General features: G+C 43.9%; 1 long non-coding RNA gene across 1 annotated transcript in view; it reads left to right on the top strand.

The window, feature by feature from the left end:
- LOC147121249 (uncharacterized) overlaps positions 1–24174 on the top strand; it is a 263348-nt gene that overhangs the window by 112784 nt on the left and 126390 nt on the right. Inside the window, exons 2-3 of the long non-coding RNA XR_015077519.1 lie at positions 13706–13779; positions 17810–17848. This is a non-coding gene — a long non-coding RNA (uncharacterized LOC147121249). The remainder of the gene's footprint in view (positions 1–13705; positions 13780–17809; positions 17849–24174) is intronic.

Below are 24174 nucleotides of genomic sequence, written 5' to 3'. Positions count from 1 at the left end.
GCCATTTTGGGTGCCCTGGTTTTAAAATCAGTCCAACCAGGGTCTCTTTGAATTAAATAATCTTTGGAGGGGGAACTGCCTGAATTTTGTGAAACTTACAGTTAACCATGGTAGATTGGGAGACTATACTAAAAGGTATGAAGGTGGACATACAATGGCTAACATTCAAGGAAATAATGCATAATTTGCAACACACATATATTCCTCTAGGGCATAAAAACCCAAAAGGAAAAGTAATCCAACCATGGCTAACAAAAGAAATTAAAGCTACTATTAAGTCAAAAGAGAAAGCTTATAAAGTTGCCAGAAAAAGCAGTCAGCCTGAGGATTGGGATCTTTTTAGAAATCAGTAAAGGGGAACCAAGAAATTGATTAGGAAAGGGAAAATGGAATATGAGCACAAACTAGCAAAAAATATAAAAAGATTGTAAAAGCTTCTATAGGTATGTGAAAAGGAAAAGACTGGCGAAGGTAAACGTAGGTGCTTTACAGTCAGAGATGGGAGAATTTATAATGGGGAATGAGGAAATGGCAGAGAAATTAAATAAATACTTTGTTTCTGTCTTCACGGAGGAAGACACAAAACATCTCCTAGAAACATGAGAAAACCAAGGGTGTGATGAGAATGAGGAACTTAAAGAAATTATTAGTAAAAAAACAGTACTAGCAAAATTAATCGGACTAAAAGTCGATAAATCCCAAGGACAGGATTGCCTACATCCTAGGGTTTAGAAAGAGGTGGCCATTGGAATAGTGGAGCATTGGTTGTCATCTTCCAAAATTCTATAGATTCTGGAACGATTCCTGCAGATTGGAAGATAGCAAATGTAACCCCGCTATTTCAGAAAGGCGGGAAAGAGAAAATGGGGAACTACAGATCTGTTAGCCTCACATCAGTAGTTGGGAAAATGCTAGAATCTATTATAAAGGATGCAATAACTGGGCACTTAGAAACTAATAGTAAGATTGGGTAGAGTCAACATGGATTTATGAAAGGGAGATCCTGTTTGACAAACCTATTGAAGTTCTTTGAAGATGTAACTAGTGGAGTAGACAAAGGGGAACCAGTAGATGTGGTGTATCTGGATTTTCAGAAGGCCTTCGATAAGGTCCCACACAAGAGGTTGGTGAACAAAATTAGGGCACATGGATGTCCTTGTACATGAGTCACTGAAAGTGAATGTGCAGGTGCAGCAAGCCATTAGGAAGGCAAATGGTATGCTGGCCTTCATTACAAGAGGATTTGAGTACAGGAGTAAAGAAGTCTTACTCCAATTATATAGGGCCCTGATGAGACCACACCTGGAGTACTGTGTACAATTTTGGTCTCCTTACCTAAGGAAGGATATACTTGCCATAGAGGGAGTACAACGAAGGTTCACGAGATTGATTCCTGGGATGGCGGGACTGTCGTATGAGAAGAGATCGAGTAAACTAGACCTGTATTCTGTTGAATTCAGAAGAATGAGAGGGGATCTCATTGAAGCATACAAAATTATTACAGGGCTTGATAGGATGGATGCTGGAAAATGTTTCCCTTGGCTGGGGAGTCTAGAACCAGGGGCCACAGCCTCAGGATAAAGGGTAGGCCTTTCAGGACTTAGATGAGAAGAGATTTCTTCACAGAGGGTGGTGAATCTTTGAAATTCACTACCCCAGAGGGCTGTGGAGGCTCAGTCATTGGGTATATTCAAAACAGAAGTCGATAGATTTCTGACTAGCAAGGGCATCAAGGGATATGGCGATAGGGCCGGTGAATGGAGTTGAGGCAGAAGATCAACCATGATCTCATTGAATGGCGGAGCAGGCTCGAAGGGCCAAATGGCCTACTCCTGCTCTTATTTATGTTCTGCCCTTCAGTGTCTAGCGGCACATGAAGCATCCCTTTTCTTCCGCTGCTGTACATCCAGCAGATCGTACTCCGTGTAGTATCTGGAACAAAATCCCTTCTTTTTATGTGGACAGGTCATTAGCCTGACTCTCAACTTCCTACCAGGACAACCGGCTAGATGCGAAGGCGGGGCGGCGGCGCGGTGAGGTGGTCACCACTCCATTCCCATCGGATGCAAGTACCCCACTGGATGTCAACCAGTATTCAGAGGCCAGAGCTCTGGTCTGCTGCAAAAGAAGATAAGAAATAGGAGCAGGAGGAGGCCACTTGGCCCCTCGAGCCTGCTCCGCCATTCAATAAGATCATGGTTGATTTTGGGCTCAAAGCCACTTCCCTGCCTGCTCCCCATAAACCTTCACTCCCTTATCTTGCAAAAATTTGTCTATCTCCATCTTAAATGTATTTAATGACCCAGCCTCCACAGCTCTCTGCGGCAGAAAATTCCACAGATTTATGACCCTCTGAGAGAAGAAATTCCTCCTCATCTCAGTTCTAAAATGGCAACCATTTATTCTGAAACTATGCCCCCGAGTTCTAGGTTTCCCCACAAGGGGAAACATCCTCTCTGCATCTACCCTGTCGAGCCCCCTCAGTATCTTATATGTTTCAATAAGATCACCTCTCATTTTCTAAATTCCAATGAGTGTAGGCCCAACCTGCTCAACCTTTCTTCATAAGTCAACCCCCTCATCTCTGGAATTAACCTAGTGAATCGTCTCTGAACTGCCTCCAATGCAAGTATATCCTTCCTTAAATAAGGAGACCAAAACTGTACGCAGTACTCAAGGTGTGGTCTCACCAATACTCTGTACAGTTGTAGCAGGACTTCCCTGCTTTTATATTCCAAACGCCTTGAAATAAAGGCCAACATTCCATTTGCCTTTTTGATTACTTGCTGTACCTGCATGCTAACTTTTTGTGTTTCATGCACAAGGACCCCCAGGTCCCTCTGAACTGTAGCATTTTGTAATCTCTCTCCATTTAAATAATAATTTGCTTTTTTATTTTTCCTGCCAAAGTGGATAACCTCGCACTTTCCCACATTATACTCCATCTGCCAAATGTTTGCCCACTCACTTAGCCTGTCTATATCCCTTTGCATATTCTTTGAGTCCTCTGCACAACTTGCTTTCCCACCCATCTTTGTATCATCCGCAAACTTGGCTACATTACTCTCGGTCCCTTCATCCAAGTCATTAATGTAGATTGTAAATATTTAAGGCCCCAGCACCGATCCCTGTGGCACCCCACTAGTTACAGTTTGCCAACTGGAAAATGATCCATTTATCCCGACTCTCTGCTTTCTGTTAGTTAGCCAATCCTCTATCCATGCTAATATATTACCCCCAACTCCGTGAGCTCTTATCTTATGCAGTAACCTTTTATGTGGCACCTTATCGAATGCCTTCTGGAAATCCAAATACACCACACCCATTGGCTCACCTTTGTCCACCCTGCTCGTTACAACCTCAAAGAACTCCAGCAAATTTGTTAAACATGATTTCCCTTTCATAAAACCATGCTGACTCTGCTTGACTGCATTGTGATTTTCCAAATGCCCTGCTACTGCTTCCTTAATGAAGGATTCCGGCATTTTCCCAACGACAGATGTTAGGCTTACTGGTCTATAGTTTCCTGCTTTCTCTCTCCCTCCTTTCTTAAATAGGGGTGTTACATTGCGGTTTTCCAATCCACTGGGACCTCTCCAGAGTCCAGGGAATTTGGTATATTGCAACCAATGCATCCACTATCTCTGCAGCCACTTCTTTTAAGACCCTGGATTGCAGACCATCTGGTCCAGGGGACTTGTCGTCTTTTAGTCCCATTATTTTACCAAGTATTATTTCCTTAGTGATAGTCTTTAGTTCCCCCCTCCCTGTGGCCCCTTGATTATCCATTATTGGGACGTTGTTAGTGTCTTCTACCATGAAGACAGATAGAAAATATTTGTTCAGAGTCTCTGCCATTTCCCCGTTCCCCATTATTAATTCCCCAGTCTCATCCTCTAAGGGACCAACGTTTACTTTAGCTACTCTTCCTTTTTATATACCTGTAGAAGCTCTTACTATCTGTTTTAATATTTCTTGCCAGTTTATTCTCATAATTCTTCTCTCTCTCTCATTTTTTAAATCATCCTTTGCTGTTTCTTTTTAATTTCCCAGTCCTCTGGTCTCCCACCAATCTCGGCAACATTGTATGCCTTTCATTTTCAATTTGATACCATCCTTTACTTCCTTAGTTAGCCACGGATGGTGCTCCCTTCTTTAAAATCTTTCTTTCTCACAGAATATACTTTTGTTGAGAGTTATGAAATATCTCCTTAAATGTCCACCACTGCATTTCAACTGTCATACCCTTTAATTTATTTTTCCAGTCCACTTTAGCCAGTTCTGCCCTCATGCCATTGTAATTGCCTTTGTTTAAGATGAGGACACTGGTTTGAGATACAACTTTCTCACCCTCCAACTGAATTTGAAATTCAACCATGCTATGATCACTCTTTCTGAGAGGGTCCTTTACGATGAGATCATTTATTAATTCTGTCTCATTACACATACCAAATCCTAGATAGCCTATTCCCTGGTTGGTTCCATTACATACTGTTCTAGGAAACCATCCCAGATGCACTCTATGAACTCCTCCTCAAGGCTACCATGGCCAATTTGATTTGTCCAATCAATATGGGGATTAAAATCACCCATGATTATTACCGTACCTTTTTTACAGGCCTCCATTATTTGTGTCCAACAGTATTACTACTGTTCAGGGGCCTGTACACTACACCCACCAGAGACTTTTTCCCCTTATTATTTTTTATCTCCACCCAAGCCGATTCTACACCTTGATCTTTTGAGCCATTATCATTTCTCACCACTGCACTGATCCCATCCTTTACCAACAAAGCCACCCCACCTCCCTTTCCTTTCTGTCTATCCTTCCAAATTGCCAAATACCCTGGAATATTCAGTTTCCAGCCCAGGTCATCTTGCAACCACATCTCTGTAATGGTGATCAGATCATACCCATTTGTATCTATTTGTGCCGGCAACTCATCGATCTTGTTACAAATGCTGCTTTTAACTTTCTCTTTTTACCCATTTCTCCTTGTTTTGGCCCCATTTTCGGTTGCACTCTTATTTTTAAACGTTATGGCCTAGAAATTCGGTGGAGCCCTAAACGGGGCGCCAAGCTCGCCTGGGCGCCGGAATTACCGCTGCGATCAGAGCCGTTGCGCCCGCCGGAAATTCAGTTTGAGCGCCCCAAGAGGGACACGGGGCACTGCTCGAGGCACCCCGCGTCCCTCTTGGGGCGCTGAAACTGAATAGCGCAGCGCAATGTGCCGCAGCGCCACACGCTGCGGCACGGTGCGCTGCGGTACTGCAGGCCTTCCTCCCCTTCTTAAAGGGGAGGGGCCTGCACCAGCGCGATGACCGATCGCGAGTGCCGGCAAAAGAGCCCGGCACCGAGGAGAAGTGCCGGGCTCTCGGGACACTGCCCGGGGGGGGTGGATCAGGAGGTCGGGGACGGAGGTGCTGGCAGGCGGCCACCGAAAAAAATGGCCGCCCCGCACCTCCACCTTAATTTGCGCCCTATCGCCACAGGTAGGCCCTGTGAACTGGGCGCAATTTGCGACTGGCATTACAGAGGCGGGCGCGACCAAATATTGCGATCGGGGTGGTAGCGGGGCGCTGCGCACACCGATGACATCATCGGTGGCGGCACAGCGCTACAGGCTAACGCCGCCATTAGCACCCCGCTAAATATCGCGGGAGGTGTGGTCAGTGGCGCTAAAGCCACTGAGTGCCCTCTTTAGGCGCTAACTGGTGGCGCAGCCCACTGAATTTCTAGGCCTATGTCCCTTCCTATCACACTCTGATTATTGGCCCAGAAATTCGGGTCCCAACGCATGAGTACGCGCTGGGTACTCGCGCGTAGGCCCAACGAAAGTGCCGGTTTCGTGCATGCACTGCGCATGCGCGGGAAACCGGAACTTCCATTCCCCTGAAAGAAGGGGTTGACAGGTGGAACGCGTGTGCCAGAGAGGCAGCGCGTGCGCATCGAACTTACGTTTTTTTTGCAGGTTTCTCCGGGAGGGTAAGTCTCCAGCAGTTACACTTTTACAAAGCAGGCACAAGGCCTGCTTTTAACAAGGTAAGTGGTGAATTAATTAAAATTAAAACATTTTTTCCACAGGTTTATTATTTTTAAATACTTTAAAGAAAGGTAAGTTTATTTTTAGCCCCGTTAGAAAATGTAATTAATTTTTTCAAAAATTTAAATTGTTTAAAATAGTTATTTCATATAATTTATAGTTATTTTAAAAATGTGATGTTTTTTAAAAAATGTATTTGAAGTTTTAGTGATGTTTTGGGGCTTATAGTATTTATAGGTTTGACAGCTCTTCCTGTCAAACTTATGAATGAAGCATTCCCTGCTACCATTGGCTCTCCATGGCCCACGTGATCCCAGGGGACGCATCGAACTAACTGCGCCCCTGGGATACGCAAGCACTGCGCGCCAGCAGTTGGAGGAGGCCCAGGATCGGAATCCCACGGGGCCCTACAGCACAATGGCTGGCGCGCTAGGTAAGTGCAGGTCGAAGGCTTGCACCCGCGGGAAGCCTCCGACCCGAATTTCTGGGCCATTATTTCACCCGTCTCTATCCTGCTCTGTTGCCTTCTCATTTCTCATTGACTTTTTAAATTCCCGCTCACCTGGACCCTCCCCCCCACTATTTAGTTTAAAGCCCTCTCTACAACCCTAGCTATTCGATTCGCCAGGACTCTAGCCCCAGCATGGTCCAAACGGAACAGCTCCCTCTTATCCCAGTACTGGTGCCAGTGCCCCACAAATCGAAACCCATTTCTCCCACACCAGTCTTTGAGCTACTCGTTCATTTCTCTGATCTTATTTACTCTATGCAAATTTGCTTGTGGTTCAGGTAGTAATCCAGAGATTAATACCTTTGTGGTTCTGCTTTTTAATTTAGCCCCTAGCTGCTCATACTCTCTCAGCAGAACCTCTTTCTTTGTCCTACCTATGTCATTGGTACCTACGTGGACCATGACAACTGGATCCTCCCCCTCCCACTCCAAGTTCCCCTCCAGCCCAGAGGAGATGTCCTTAACCCTGGCACTGGGCAGGCAACACAGCCTTCGGGACTCACGCTCTCAGCTGCAGAGAACAATATTCCCCTAACTATACTATCCTCTATCACTGCAACATTTCTTTTTACTCCCCCCACTTGAATGGCTCCCTGTACCACGGTGCCGTGGTCAGATTGCTCATCCTCCCTGCAATCCCTGCCCTCGTCCACACAGGGAGCAAGAACCTCATACCTGTTAGACAAGGCCAAGGGCTGAGGCTCCTCCATCACTACCTCCTGGATCCCAATACCTGCCTCGCTTGTAGTTACACCCTCCTGTCAATGACCATGGGCCAAATTGGAAGTAATTACTCTAGTGGGTGTGACTGCCTCCTGGAACTTAGTGTCTAGGTAACGTTTCCCCTCCCTAATGTGTCGCAGCAACTGAAGCTCGGACTCCAGCTCATCAACTCTGAGCCGAAGTTCCTCGAACAGCCAACATTTGCTGCAGATGTGGCCGCCTTGGACCTCCGTGGTGTCCACCAGCTCCCCCATGCAACAACAACACATTGCCTGGTCTCCCATCTCAATTAACTAATTCGTTTTAAAATTTGGAACATCTATATCTTTTAATCTACACCAAGGCACTTAAATTTAGACGCCCAACTTTTGAAAAAAGCGAGTAATATAGAAGTACTCACCAACCAATCACTTACCTGCTTTCTGGTGACGTCACACTTCGATTACTTTTTACTTCTTTATACTCACCGGTCTGTTGTAGCCCCGGCTCACCTTTAAACCTCCCGCGGTCTCTCGCTCACCTTTAAATCTCCCGTGGTCTCTCGCTCACCTTTAAATCTCCCGCGGTCTCTCGCTCACCTTTAAATCTCCCGAGGTCTCTCGTTCACCTTTAAATCTCCCGCGGTCTCTCGCTCACCTTTAAATCTCCCGCGGTCTCTCGCTCACCTTTAAATCTCCCGCGGTCTCTCGCTCACTTTTAAATCTCCCGCGGTCTCTCGCTCACCTTTAAATCTCCCGCCGTCTCTCGCTCACCTTTAAATCTCCCGCGGTCTCTCGCTCACCTTTAAATCTCCCGCGGTCTCTCGCTCACCTTTAAATCTCCTGCGGTCTCTCGCTCACCTTTAAATCTCCCGCGGTCTCTCGCTCACCTTTAAATCTCCCGCGGTCTCTCGCTCACCTTTAAATCTCCCGCGGTCTCTCGCTCACCTTTAAATCTCCCGCGGTCTCTCGCTCACCTTTAAATCTCCCGAGGTCTCTCGCTCACCTTTAAATCTCCCACGGTCTCTCGCTCACCTTTAAATCTCCCGCGATCTCTCGCTCACCTTTAAATCTCCCGCGGTCTCTCGCTCACCTTTAAATCTCCCGCGGTCTCTCGCTCACCTTTAAATCTCCCGCGGTTTCGCGCTGTCGCTCACCTTTTCAAGTCTCCCAAGGTTTCTGCTTGCCAGGGCACTTATTAAGTTACTTTTTTTTAATGGTTTTGTTCAACCAGCTATAAATTTAAATTACTGGGCTTCATCTGTTTTATGCATGAAAAAAGGTCTCCAGTACACTGAAAATGTATTGGTGAAAAAACAGGACTTTCCATGTGTGTGATTCATCAGCTATATTCCTCCAGGGGTAGAAGATCAATGCAGGATGTCATACAAAAACTTTACATATTTGGCCAAATGTCAGTGTTGAATCTTCTAAATTGCCTAAGTGCTGGGAGAGAACCTGAAAGAAGTACAGAATAATTGAACTGAGTACAGCCCAATGTTGCCTAACCCTGCTGGAACAATGTCATTTTACAGGCAATGGTGAAAGGAGGATTAGCCTTGTAACTCTAAGGATAAGGGGTAAGCCATTTAACATAGAAACATAGAAGATAGGAGCAGGAGTAGGCCATTCGGCCCCTCGAGCCTGCTCCGCCATTCAATGAGATCATGGCTGATCATCCAAATTCAGTACCCTGTCCCTGCTTTCTCCCCATACCCCTTGATCCCTTTAGCCTTAAGAAATATATCCAACTCCTTCTTGAATATATTTAATGAATTGGCCTCAACTGCCTTCTGTGGTAGAGAATTCCACAGCTTCACCACTCTCTGGGTGAAGAAATTCCTCCTCATCTCAGTCCTAAATGGCTTACCCCTTATCCTTAGACTGTGACCCCTGGTTCTGGATTCCCCCGCCATCGGGAACATCCTTCCTGCATCTAGTCTGTCCAGTCCTGCCAGAATTTTATAAGTTTCAATGAGATCCCCTCATTCTTCTAAACTCCAGCGAGTATAAGCCCAATCGACCCAATCTCTCCTCATACGTCATTCCTGCCATCCCAGGTATCAGTCTGGTGAATCTTCGCTGCACTCCCTCCATGGCAAGAACATCCTTCCTCAGATAAGGCGACCAAAACTGCACACAATACTCAAGGTGTGGTCTCACCAAGGCCCTGTACAACTGCAGCAAGACATCCTTGTTCCTGTACTCTCACCCTCTCGCTACGAAGGCCAACATACCATTTGCCTTCTTAACTGCCTGCTGCACCTGCATGCTTACCCTCAGTGACTGGTGCACAAGGACACCCAGGTCTCGTTGCACTTCCCCTTCTCCCAATCTATTGCCGTTCAGATAATAAGCTGCCCTCCTGTTTATGCCACCAAAGTGGATAACCTCGCATTTATCCACATTCTACTGCATCTGCCATTTGGGACCCAGATGAGGAGGAATTTCTTCACCCAGAGAGTGGTGAATCTGGAATTCTCTGCCACACAGGGCAGTTGAGGCCAATTCATTAAATATATTCAAGAAGGAGTTGGATATATTTCTTGAGGCTAAAGGGATCAAGGGATATGGGGAGAAAGCAGGGACAGGGTACTGAATTTGGATGATCAGCCATGACCTCATTAAATGGCGGAGCAGGCTCGAGGGGCCGAATGGCCTACTCCTGCTCCTATCTTCTATGTAATCTATGTAAATGATACAAGGAGATGTTGATTTGTCATTCTGAAATATTACATTTCTTTTCAGAGTTGTCTTCAATGGTTTTTTATAAAAACAATATTCATAATCTCAATCTCTGGTTTCTGCTGAGTTAGCTGGTTTCAGGTGCAGTGGTGGTACAATTTAGCCTCAGCATCCTCTGACTGAGGAGAGGGAAAAATAGTCAGATATCCTGATCTTGATCCTGAAACCCTGCTAGAAAAGTGCCAAATGTGAACACTACGAGAAGGCAGGATTGGGCTCACCCACCATGGGGAAAATAGCTTGTTATCGTTTGTGTTGAAAACATGGACATCACAAAGGTACTGGAGGGCAGCCAGTGTCTCTGGAACCATACACCAATATGAGTTAATTTGTTTAGAAGAGAGGAGAAAATTGGAAAAAAAATAAAATTATCTATACTGTATTTGGTTATGAAAATCCCTTGTGTAGGATAGTTTGAAAAATCACAATTCAGATATTTTACGTGCTACACATCACCTGGTGTTATTGTTGGCGGTAATTGGGAGCATTGTTACTATCAGAACCGTTGCAAATTGGAGACAAATGGTAACTGTAAGTTGCTGCCAGGTTTCAGATAATCCCTCTTCAATGAAGAGAGCAGGCATAAAGGGTTGGGAAACAGCTAGTCAGTCTAGGGAAAGGTAATGGCTTAGCAGAAATACCTCCCTCACACGTATTTCCTCCTCTTGTGACAGTGATACCAGTAACTCAGATAAAAGAAAATACAGGCCGGACTTCTGTCCACCACAGTGTCTTTGCAATTTTTTTCAACAACAATTTCCATTTATATAGCGCTGTTAACATAGTCAAGTGTCCCAAGGAGTGTTTTCAGATAAAATTTGACACCGAGCCACATAAGGATATATTAGGACAGGTGACCAAAAGCTTGGTCAAAGAGGTAGGTTTTAAAGAGCGCTTAAAGGGGGAGAGAGAGGTGGAGAGATTTAGGGAGGGAATTCCAGAGCTTAAGGCCTAGGGAGCTGAAGGCATGGCTGCCAAAGGAGGGGGGAAAGAAATCGGGGATGCATACGAGGCCAGAATTGGAGGAATGCAGAGTTCTTGGAGGGTTGACGGGCTGGAGGAGGTTACAGAGATGGGGATCAGAATTTTAGATTTGAGGCTTTGCTTGGCCGGGAGCCACTGTAGGTCAGCGAGCACTGAGGTGATGGGTGAACAGGACTTGATGCGAGTCAGGATACGGGCAGCAGAGTAATGGATGAGCTCACGTATACAGAGGGTGGAAGATGGGAAGCTGGCCAGGAGTGCATTGGAATAGCCGAGCCTGGAGGTTATAAAAGTATTCGGGATACACTTTCTCATGTAATCGTGTCCAAGGAACAGTGCTCCAGATGTGTGTACAGACAGAAATTGGTAGAGTTGGTAAAGTTTGATTTTAAATTACTAAGAATTGACCTATATTTACTGCTCAGATAGACATTCTGACTTGTCCAGCACAATGGCAATAATTCATGTATGGTAATTTGGTGATTACCAACAGGAGGAAAACTACATAATCAAGTAGGAGTGGTGGTATCTGCAGATTCCCAGTATTATCAGCTAGGAAGGAAATTCCTACTTACTGTTCCGCAAGTAGTTTAGACGCAGTTTGCAGTCCCAATGTACTATGTCACTTTAAACGCAACATTGTACTTTCTGGTACCAAATCCTGCATTAAAATATCAAATTCCTTCAGCATGAGTCCAACAATTCGTGCACGGGTTCATCGCTCAGCTCTGTTTCCATATTTCTTAAACAAAAAAAGGGTTGGTCTATTCATTACCAAATGTCTCAAAGAATAAAAATTATGTAGGAGCATGTACTAATCCTTCAACTGCTGATAGGTCTAGGACATAGAATCATTAGAGTTTTACCGCACAGAAGACCATTTGGCCTGTGCCAGCTCTCTGAAAGAGCTACCCACTTAGGCCCCTGTCCCTGCCCTTTCCCCATAACCTTTAAAATTTTTCATTGTCAAATATTTATCCATTTCACTTTCAAAGGCTATTATGGATTCTGTTTCCATCACTGTTTCTGACTAATAACCCTTTGCATAAAAAAAGCCTCCTACTCTCTCCCTTTGTTCTTTTGATGATTTTTAAATGTATGTGCTCTAGTTATCGACTCGCCCAACCAATGAACATAGACTTCCTTATTTACCGTATCAAAGCCTTTCATCATTTTGAACATCTCTATTAGAACTGCTCTTAAGCTAATTTGTTCTAATGAAATGAGCCCCAGTATCTCTAGTGTTTCATCTCTGGTATCACCAGTGCAATTCTTCTGCACCCTTTCTATGATCTTGAATGTACAGAACAGGACACAATCATGGTCCCAAAAATCAATGGCCATTCCAGCACACGCCCTCTAAGTTCGACAGGAGTCTGCCATAATGACCAAAACTCTGCTCATCCCAAACAATGGGAGGGCAGGGCAGGGGTTCATGCCTCCCTATATTTGGAGTTTCCATGTCCTGGGACCTCAAACGAACCTGGTATATGGTTGGCAGATGTATGTCTGGTCAGAACAGGTGTATCTCCCTGACGGGGCAGAACTGGCAGCCACTTGGGGGTCCAATCTGGAATTGAGGCCTGGACACCTGAAGAAAAAGTATTTTGTATAGCAGCCCCCTTATAAAGAGGATCCTGACATCCACCCCTGGCTGAGGCTCCTCCACTAGACTTTCTGGCACCATTCTAATGGCAAGCACCCTAGGTGTGCCCCTGGTGGTGCGGGTGCCCACCATTCCCAGGCAAATCAGAGTTCCTGACCTTGTGAACTTTGGTGGGGTCCCAGGCAGTTGCATCTCGGCACTTATCGCTGAGATATACCCCGTGCGGATTTTCGGGGCCTATAAAGAGCAATGGTTCCAACATTGATCTCTATGGGACACCACTACTTGCATCCCTCTAGCTTGAAAGACACCTATTAATCATTACTCTTTTTTTCTGTCCTTTAACCAACATCCCATCCATGCTGCCAAACTGCCTTAATTTTATTAACAAGCCTCCTATGTAGCATCATATCAAATACTCTTTGAGAATCCATATACGAAACATCCACTGTATTTCCTGTATCAATTTGTTATTTCCTCAAATTTGTCAGACGTGACTTACCTTTTACAAGTCTATGCTCTCCTTAATGTACCCATGTTTTTCTAAATGAGCATTAATTTTATCCTGCATTATGGCCTCTATAAGATTACCTGCGTTAGGCTGACTGGTCTATAGTTACCTAGGTTCTCTCTTTCTCCCTTTTTGAACAGAGGTTTTACACTGGCAACCCTTCTAATGTCCATATCCAAGGACATTTGAATGATTGTGATCAGAGCCTCTGATTTGCCTCAGCATTCAGAATACAAGTCGTCAGGGCCTGGTACCTTTTCAACTTTGCTGTCCATCAGTTTTTAACAGTATTATTTCCATATCTATAGATATCCAATTTAATTGTTCCACCTCCTCCTCTTGTACTTCTTTATTCCTACAGCCACACTATTCTGTGGAAACCAAGGTAAAAACTTATGTAGTATCTCTGCCATTCCTTCATCTTCTGTAAGATGATTTCCTTTTTCAACTCTAATCGACCTGACCCTTTCTTTAGTTATCAAGTTCTTTAATATTTCTCTGCTATGTTATCTGTCAGTCTTTCTTCACACCATGCCTTTCTGTTTTGTCTTTTTACTTCCCCTTTATATTTTCTAATATTCCACTTGATATTTTATGCCCTAGGTTTGTCACATGAACAGGACATCAACAAGTCTCATCCCAGGAACACCAGCTTTGTAGCAACCACTTTATTTCCTGTGAGAAAAGTTTAACTTAAACCCAAACATTACTTGTTTGAACATTTAATTGTTTATCCTCTGTCCTACATGCCAAAGTTCCTTTTTGTCTCTTCGAAATGAGCGCTTTTTCCCAGTAAAATACCTTTATCTTTGTCTGTTACCTCTGCTTTTCAATGTTTGTATTGAATCTAATTACATTATGGTTGCTGTTCCGTAGATGTCCCCCTAGCCTTACATTACCTAAGTGCCCCACTGCATTCTCTAGAACTACATCCAGCTCTGCATCCTTCTGTGTTGGACTAAAAACAGACTGATCTAGAAAGCAGTCCAGGACATATTGGTGAAACCTTTCCCCTTCTATGCCACTTATTACTTTTACCCCAGTCTATATTTAGATAATTAAAGCCAACCATTATTAGGGTGCTCTTCATCCTGCAATTTTCCCTAACATGTCTACATATCTCTTTCTCTAGTGTATTTCCTTTCTGCTGTTTGGTAGTCAATGTTATATTCCCAATAGACTAAAAAAATCCCCTTCTTATTTCTTAGCTCTAATCAAGTAGATTCTGCTGTTTCACCATCCCTTATGTCATTCTTACACTTTATTGCTGCCTCCCAGGGTCCATGAGATGATCCGAGGAGGTCGCTGAAGTCATCAGATTTTGATCTGTTGGTCTTTAGATTACAGTATTTGTCTGACTAGCATGTTATTGCTGTTACTGTATATCAAGGATCTCCAAAATTTTGGAGCTGGTGATCAGATGCATGTGTCACAACCAGTGACATGATTAAGCAGAAATGCGAGTTCCTATACACAGCAGTACAGTGCAACATTTTTCCATTTCCCACAATCTCTTCGTTAGTTGCCAACCAGTGCCAAATTAAGAAGTTATGTGCTGTTGGCCCATGCCCAATTAAAACTGGACTGAGAGGGGTAGATTTTTGTCTTTACCACCTGGGCATTAATCATCATTGGCAGGAGTACAGAAAGCAAACTGTGGCAGGGAGGATCGCACACCCCGTACAGAACTTAACAAATGTTTTCCCATTCATTTCAAAAGAGGGAAAATCAGATGAGCTCCGTTATTGTCATATGATTCTGCTGCAAATTTTTCCTCTCTGCATTCCACCCAGGGGATGCTTTACACCCAGGTGATGCATTCCACCCAGGGGATGCTTTACACCCAGGTGATGCATTCCACCCAGGGGATGCTTTACACCCAGGCGGCAAAGAAGAAAATCTACCACAGACTGTCCAAACACATTTCACACAGAATTCCTTACTGAAAAACAATTTAAAGTTTGCATCTTGTTATGCCTGTGAGGGTCAGTTATAAATGCAGTGTTGGATCAAATATAATTATTCGTCCATTGCAATTGATCAATTACTATGTTGAATAGGAATGAAAGAATTTAATTGAGTTATGAAAGCTCTAATTATGCATAGAATAATAGTGGTCATGCTTGGGTGAAACTTAGGTGAACTTCAAACAAAGTTGGGTGAGCAAAGTGGCCCTAAAAATTGAGGAATGCTCCACCAGCATAAGTGCCAGGCAGCAACTGCCAGTGGTCTCTGCTTCTGACTCTGCCGAAATATTCCGGGTCAAGGGAGCTCAACTACTTTGTGTACGGCTGGAGGGAACCCAAATCACAATGGGCGCATCTTGGGCACTCACCAGAAGGGGGGAGAGGGTAATGAAGCACTGGACAGCTCCTAATTCTTCAGCTAGCACCATTGCCTCAGGAATTTTTTTGTGTGGTCTACTGTGTGTAGTTTTGATCTCCTTACCTAAAAAAGGATATACTTGCCATACAGGGAGTGCAGCGAAGGTTCACCAAACTGATTCCTGGGATGGCAGGACTGTCGTATGAGGAGAGATTGGGTCAACTAGGCCTGTATTCACTAGGGTTTAGAAGAATGAGAGGGGATCTCATTGAAACGTATAAAATTCTGACAGGGCTAGACAGACTGGATGCAGGGAGGATGTTTCCCCTGGCTGGGGGGTCTAGAACGAGGGGTCACAGTCTCCGGATATGGGGTAGGACATTTAGGACTTAGATGAGGAGAAATTTCTTCACTCCGATGGTGGTGAACCTGTGGAATTCTCTACCTCAGAAGGCTGTGGTGGCCAAGTCATTAAATATATTTAAGAAGGAGATAGATAGATTTCTAGACACAAAAGGCATCAAGGGGTATGGGGAGAGAGCGGGAATATGGTATTGAGGTAGAGGATCAACCATGATCATATTGAATGTTGGAGCAGACTCGAAGGGCCAAATGGCCTACTCCTGCTCCTATTTTTCTATGTTTCTATCAGCCTGTCTGCTGCCGCACCTGAACGGCCACACCACTCGCTTTGCTGCGTTCCCGCCGGGGAGATAGAGTCAAGGCCATTGTGTTAGCAAAATGCATCAGATTAGTCCTTAGATGATTGAACTGGCTGATGGACAGTGTGACACCACCCTTTTATGATATAATGGCCCTGAAATTAGGATCGGGAGCTTGCCGCGCGTGCAAGCCCCCGATCTGCACTTACCCTGCGCGCCGACATCTGAAGCCCGGGCCTGCTTGCATTTCCTGTCACAGGCCCGGTTCAGATGTCGGCGCGATGTGCTTACCTGATCCAGCGGCGTAGTTAGTGCGATGTGCCGGCTGGGATCAGGTGAGCACTGTGCAGCCAATCAGGGGAGGGGAAACTCATTCATAAGTTTGACAGTAAGAGCTGTCAAACTCATGAAAAGTATGGGCTGCCAAAACACTACTTTAACTTTAAATAAAATTTTAAAAAAACATCCCACTGATTATATTAACTATAAATAAGTTTTAAAAAATGTTTTAAACAATTAATCAATTTTTTGTAAAAAATAATTTTTTTTAAAATAGGGTCTAAAACTAAACTTACCTTACTGTAAATTCTTTAAAAATAACAAACCTGTGGAAAAAAAATGTCTACATTGTACTAAAAGCCCACTTACCTGTAAAACTAAATACTTACGTCTGGTTTTTCCACGCGTAAAGACCGGAGGCCTTTACACTTGGGCAACTCTGGGAAAAAAAAAGGAATTTCACTGCGCACGCGCTGCCTGTGCAGTCGTGCGTGTTCAGCCTCTTAACCCCTTGGGTCAGAGGACAGGAAATGCCGGTTTTCAGCGCATGCGCTGTGCATGCTGAAAACCGGCAATTCCTCCGGACACACGCGTGAGTACCCCGTCCGTACTCAGAGTTGTGCCCGGAATTACTGGGCCATTCAAGATAATTAAATAATGTTCATTCCAACTGATAACAACTGTATAGCAGTACTAACCATGTGGTTCTGTCATGCATGCAGTTATAGTACAAAGACGTTAAACATATAGGGGTAGAGTTTCTGCTGGGTTCCACTGGTTTTGCCAGCACGATTCACCCGAAATTGGCCAAACCAACTTAAAAGAATCAAGGAATTTCAAGCGGAAGTTACGTCCAGTCCCAATCACATTTCTGCGATCTTTTGCACTGGTCTAAAAAACATTGTGCTGGAAGGTGGCCCCACCCACGAAACTGGCCACACCTCCAGGTCAAATTAACAAGCAGGTCAAGTTTCCACTAATTGCGCCTGTTTGCGGTCCTTCGAGAGGCTCTTTAAATCACAAAGGCACTAGTGGCACCTTTTAAAGTAATTTACTAAGAAACTGACTAGTGTACACCACCGAAACTAGTAAATGGTTCTGTAGTTTTTAAAAAAAGTCATTTTCAATGCTTTAAAATCACGTTACTCACAGGTGGTGGACTCGACACTCATTTTAAAAATGCTTATTTTTTGTGACAAACCCAATTTCAGCAGCATTAATAAAAATGCACCAGTTTATCACACTTAAATACATCAATGAATATTTTTTAATGCAAGCGGGTAAAATAAATAATTACATTATGGTTACGCAAGTGAGTTTGAGCAGAAACATGAACCATAACTTCACTTCGGAAAACTAGCACAATTTTGAGTGCAATTTGCGGCTGGATTGCTTATTGCGCCAAGCGGAAACTCTAACTCACACTATTTTATATTCTCAGGTACGTCGGCACAAGGATCTGAGGGAGCACTGACTACTGGTAAGTGAGCACAAGTTAAACTTCTTCACAGACACAGATGCTATTTTTTAATATATTTTATATTATTATGAGGGAGTTCAGGACTGTTTTACACTTTGAATTCAGATGACTTGTACAAACCATGTGAGATTCACTTTTGTGGTTCATGATATCATTGAAACCCCTATCACATTTTATAACAGTAGCTGACTAGTAGATATCTGAGAGGGTACAGGGCAGTAATCACACTGAGGGGTTTACTCTTGAAGACAATGCTTGACTTGGAATTTAATGATGATAATAAAATTACAGTAGTTATAACTTAGATGAACATATTGTTCTAGATAGAATTAAGAACCTGAAAATAGAGCAGCCGGGCTGGATGATATCCACCCGAGGGTCCAAGAGTAGATGGGACTCATGTTGTGTGAGCCCCTTGCCCATTATTTTTAATAGTTTACTGCACTCCGGGATGGTTCCCATAGACTGGAAGGAGGCTAATGTAGTCCCCACCTTTAAAAAAGGAGACAAGAAAGACCCGGGTAACTGTATAGGGCCATTAGTTTGACATAATTAATAAGAAAGATGCTTGAGGGAATCACTTAGGGACCCAATATATGATTGCTTGGATAGAGAGGGACATATTAGGGACATCCAACATGGCTTCAAAAAAAGGAGGTCATGTCTTACAAATTTGATTATATTATTTGAAGAAGTCACCAAAATGGTGGATGAGGGAAGCCCAGTAGACATTGTCTACTTAGTCCTCCAAAAAGCTTTTGACAAGGTACCGCACAAGTGGCTTCTCCACAAGATCGAAGCCTCTGGTATTATTGGCAATATATTGAGCTGAATTGAGAACTGGCTGGAAGGCTGTAGACAGAAAGTAGTTACAGATGGATTTGGATCTGTTTGGAGGCCGGTTACCAATGGTGTTCCACAGGGATCGGTGTTGGAACTGTTGCTCTTTACTATTTTTATTAATAATCTAGATGTAGGTGTTGGGGGCATGATCTGCAAATACTTGTGCGAGTGTCAAGACTGTAGATGATGCTCAACAGCTTCAGGCAGATCTTGATGTATTGGGGGATTGGGCTCATGACTGGCAGATGAGGTTTAATTTGGAAAAGTGCAGTGGTGTGTATGTGGGCAGGGCGGATGCCCAACATGCATACACCCTTCAGGAAAAAGCATTAAAGAAGATGAAGAAAGAAAAAGATCTAAGTATACTAGTGCATAGATCTCTAAAGGTTCACGAGCAACGCCATGAAGCGATATTTAGAGCAAATAGTGTTGGGGTGCATTCATAGGACAATTGACCATAAGACAATGCAAAACATTTTGTTCTTGTACAAGACCTTGGTCAAGCCTCAGTTCCAATACTGTGTCCAATTTTGGTCTCCTCACGTGGGTGATATTGTGGCTTTGTAAAGGGTACAGAGGAGGGCCACTAGACTAATTCCTAGTTTAAAGCATCTTAGTTATCAAGATAGGCTAAAAGAGCTGGGACTCTACACTTTAGAGAAGCGTAGACTTGGGGGTGATCTGATTGAGGTTTAGAAGATCATGAAGGGAATAGATTGTGTTTGAGTTGACTGTTTGTTCCAGTTAAGTAGGTTAGGGAGGACCAGGGGTCACAAATTTAAGTTGTATAAGGCCAGATCTAGGTTAGATGTCAGGAGCTGGTTCTTTTCCCAGAGAATAGTGGACCTCTGGAACAAGCTACTGGCTCGTGCGGTGGACCTTGATTCGCTGAATTCCTTCAAGCGAGAGCGGGACCGGTTTCTGGCTGAGGCGGAGATCACCTTTCACAAAAAGCAGGCACTGCAAGGAATTATCAGGACCAGAGTGATCTCCTGGACTTGTTTTGATTGCCTAGGGGGGTCAGAGAGGAATATCCAAGATTTTTTTCCCACAAATTGGCCTGGGTTTTTGTCTGGTTTTTCATCTCTTCCAGGAGATCACGTGGTTTTGGGTGGGGTGGAGAGAGTATATATTGTGATACACAAGGTATCACAATTGTTTGGGACAGGCTGGATGAACCAGAGGCCCTTTCCTGTCTCTCATTGTTCGTATGTTTGTAGGAAGGATGTTAAGGCCTTAGAGAGGGTGTAGAAAAGATTTACCAGAATGGTAGCAGGGATGCAGACTTCAGTTACGTAGAGAGACTAGAGAAGTTGGTAGCAGAGCTGAGAAGTTTAAGGGGAGATTTAATAGAGGTGTTCAAAAACATGAAGGGTTTTGATAGAGTAAATAAGGAGAAACTGTTTCCAGCGGCAGAAGGGTCAATAACCAGACGTCACAGATTTAAGGTGATTGGCAAAAGAACCAGAGGCGAGATGAGGAGAAATTTTTTTAAACAGCAAGTTGTTATGATCTGGAATGCACTGTCTGAAAGGGTGGTGGAAGCTGATTCAATAGTAACTTTCAAAAGGGAATTGGATAAATACTAGATGGGAAAAAATTTGCAGGGCCATGGGGAAAGGGCAGGGAAATGGGACTAATTTCTTTCAAAGAGCCGGCACAGGCACGAAGGGCTGAATGGCCTCGTTCTGTGCTGTATCATTCTATGACTCCATGAATTTATATAATAAATGATGAGTGAAGCCTGAGCAGTTTATCACTATCGCTGACCTCAAGATTACATTAGTGTTAAACTTGATCCCTGGCACCTCCCATTTTATCGTGTGTAGACTATCCCTGTACATAGGGGTGAACTGTGAGGGTTTTGCTTTTGATGTTTTTTGTGTTTAACAACTGTCTGTATTGATGAGGACTCTCAGCATGTTCTGTGTCTGTAAGCCATAATGGTATTCATACAAGAGAATGTGAGATCATGATTAAAAGATAACCGGCCATTGACTCAGTTCTGTATTTAGAGCATTCTATACTGCATAACTATAATCCCTCCCTGTAATGGTGTCTGTGGAACATTGGTATGTCATACCAAAAATCACATTATAATGAATGTATCTTTATATGGTCATTCTATTACAACAGAAACTTACAATTATATAATGGTATAGTGTCCTGAGTGTAAATTAACATCTTCGAGCACTTTACAAGGGGAAGAGTGGAATTTGGGAGCAAAGATGGAGGAATAAAGGTACAGTTGAACAAAGAAGATTTTAAGAGGACTTTAAAGGCAGAGCGGGAATTAGAAAAGCAAATTTGTTTTGGAAGAGAGTTTCAGCTAGTCCCTGAAAGATCAGGCTCTGATGGTAGAGCAGAAGTGGAGAAGAACCAGCAACAATCCAGAGTCATAGGAGCAGAGTGTGTGGATGGTCATGTATGACTTCAGGAGAGTAAGGTGTGGCAAAGGCATTGAGGTACCTGAAAACAAGAAGGTGGATCTGGGGCACAAGGAGGCCCTGGAGCTGGATGAAGATGGGGATAGTAGGTTTGGAGGACTTTGTGCAGGAATGGACTGGATTAGCCGAAGTTTATCAAAGATAGAAACATGGAGGCTAGTGAGAAGAGCACTTAAGGTGGTGAAAACATGGATGAGGCTTTCAGCAGCAGCAGAGTAAGGCCAGGCAATAAGTAGACAATATTCAAGAGGTGCAAGCGGATGGGCTTGATGATGGAACAGATATGGGATTGAAAGCTCAGCTCATGGTTGAACAAACTACTAAAGTTGCGCATCGCCAAGTTTAGGCTGAGCCAGCAGCCAGAGAGCCTGAAGGGAGTTGGAGCCAGAGTCACATAGACACTATTGAGCCAAGTAAGATGGCTTCAGTTTGTCAAAGTTTACTGCAGGAAGTTTTGGCTTGTCCAGGATTTCATATCAGACAGACTGTAATCAAAGGTGCTGGTGGAGAGGTTGATTTGGGTGTCATAGGCATACACATAGAAGCTGACTCCATGTTTGCAGATGATGTCACCGAGTGGTAGCATGTAGATGAAAATAGAAGGGGACTAAGGGTGGTGGAGCCCTGGGCACACTGGAGGGGAGGGGAAATTTTTCAGGAGATGACATAACTGCTTTGGGACAGATGGGGATGGAACAGTGAAAGAGCAGTGCTACATCAGTGGGCCATGGAGAGGAAGTAGTGGAGGAGAATGGAATGTCAACAGTGTTGAAGGTGGCAGAGAAGTGGGAGCGGAGAGTGATCCATTGTCACAATCGACTAAGATGTCATTGGGTGGTCTTAGTGGCATAGCCTAGTTGGAAACCAGATTGATTGGAACTGAGCAGGGAGTATTGAGACAGACGAACATGTAGTTGGGTGGTGATCAAAGAGCCTTTAGAGAGAGGGCAATATTTTGCAAAGATTGAGGCATTCTAACTTATTGGTCTACAATTTGCTCAAGCAGGGCATCTCGGCATGCTCTGTTAATTAGACTTGTTCCTGTACCCTTCAGCTCAAACATTTTTTGCCCACAAAGTTGCTGGAAGTGTGAACTGATAACGGCAGAGCGAGGGAAACCGGGTGCCTGGGACCTTGGAGAACAGCAGGACCAAAAGTCTATCTCCTTAATCAATGAGATTTAAGGATTGAGAAATAAACAGAGGTAGGACTGCGAAGGAAGGTGAATTAGAGTGGGTGAATTCAATGCCAAATCAGGTACAGACAGAGAAATAGCTAAGGACAGAAAGATTGGATTAATAGAGGGAGAAAAAAGAGACAGAAAGGAAAAGTAAGATTTTCTTTTTTTTAAACTTGACATTTTTAAAACCTCTAACAAAACTACATGCAGGAATGACTTTTAATTGTTCCCTTTCTGGGCCAGCGAGGTTGATTGGCAGTCATTAACAATTATCACGTTAAAAGGGTAATTGTACTATTAATTACTAGACTTAACGTTCTGTGACGAGTTTAATGGTCAATTAATGTGCAAATGCAGCAACTTCATGAAAATCACAGGGAAGTTACGGGTGAGATGCTGCTTTCGTGAAGCTAACAACGCAGCAACACAAATCAACTACAACTAGTGGCAATTTGTAATTCCCGAAGTAGCTCTTCCTCGCCACAAGTTGCTGGCCGATTTGCACGTTAATAATAGGTTGCACTGGTCACACGCCTGTTTTTCCAGTAAATTCTGGGCTATTATGAATGACTGTTACTGGAATGTATTAACAAGCCCCACTGTTTTAAGAACATAAGAAATAGGAGCAGGAGTAGGCCATTCGGCCCTTTGAGCCTGCTCCGCCATTCAATGAGGTCATGGCTGATCTTCTGCCTCAATTCCATTCACCGGCCCTATCGCCATATCCCTTGATGCCCTTACTAGTCAGAAATCTATCGACTTCTGTTTTGAATATACCCAGTGACTGAGCTTCCACAGCCCTCTGGGGTAGAGAATTCCAAAGATTCACCACCCTCTGTGTGAAGAAATTTCTTCTCATCTCAGTCCTGAATGGCCTACCCTTTATCTTGAGGCTGTGGCCCCTGGTTCTAGACTCCCCAACCAAGGGAAACATTCTCCCAACATCCATCCTATCAAGCCCTGTAATAATTTTGTATGCTTCAATGAGATCCCCTCTCATTCTTCCGAATTCAAGAGAATACAGGCCTAGTTTACTCAATCTCTTCTCATACGACAGTCCCGCCATCCCAGGAATCAATCTCGTGAACCTTTGTTGCATTCCCTCTATGGCAAGTATATCCTTCCTTAGGTAAGGAGACCAAAATTGTACACAGTACTCCAGGTGTGGTCTCACCAAGGCCCTATATAATTGGAGTAAGACTTCTTTACTCCTGTATTCAAATCCTCTTGTAATGAAGGCCAGCATACCATTTGCCTTCCTAATGGCTTGCTGCACCTGCACATTCACTTTCAGTGACTCATGTACAAGGACACCCAGGTCCCTTTGAGCATCTGCATTCCCCAATCTTTCACCATTGAGGAAATACTCTGCCTTTCTGTTTTTTCTACCAAAGTGGACAACTTCACATTTATCCATATTATATTCCATTTGCCATGTTCTCACCCACTCACTGAGCCTGTCGAGATCCCCTTGAAGCCTCTTCACATCCTCTTCGTAACTGACACTGCCACCTAGCTTTGTATCATCAGCAAATTTGGAAATGTTACATTTAGTTCCCTCATCCAAATCATTGATATAGATTGTGAATAGCTGGAGCCCAAGCACCGATCCTTGCGGTACCCCACTAGTCACAGCCTGCCATCCTGAAAAAGACCCGTTTATCCCTACTCTTTGTTTTTTGTCTGTTAACCAATTCTCAATCCATGCTAGTATATTACCCACAATTCCATGTGCCCTAATTTTGTTCACCAACCTCTTGTGTGGGACCTTAAGTTGTTGTAATATACAGAAAAACATCTTTCTGACAGATTTCATCTGGTCAGGGCTGCTGTCCCCAACCTGTGTGTTGTGTGGA

This window comes from Somniosus microcephalus, chromosome 3, assembly GCF_052327205.1.
Source record: "Somniosus microcephalus isolate GS21.2 chromosome 3, FLI_Smic_1.0, whole genome shotgun sequence".
Lineage (NCBI taxonomy): Eukaryota > Metazoa > Chordata > Chondrichthyes > Squaliformes > Somniosidae > Somniosus > Somniosus microcephalus.
Note: the sequence above shows the minus strand (reverse complement) of the source record. Positions and strands in the feature narration are given on the sequence as shown.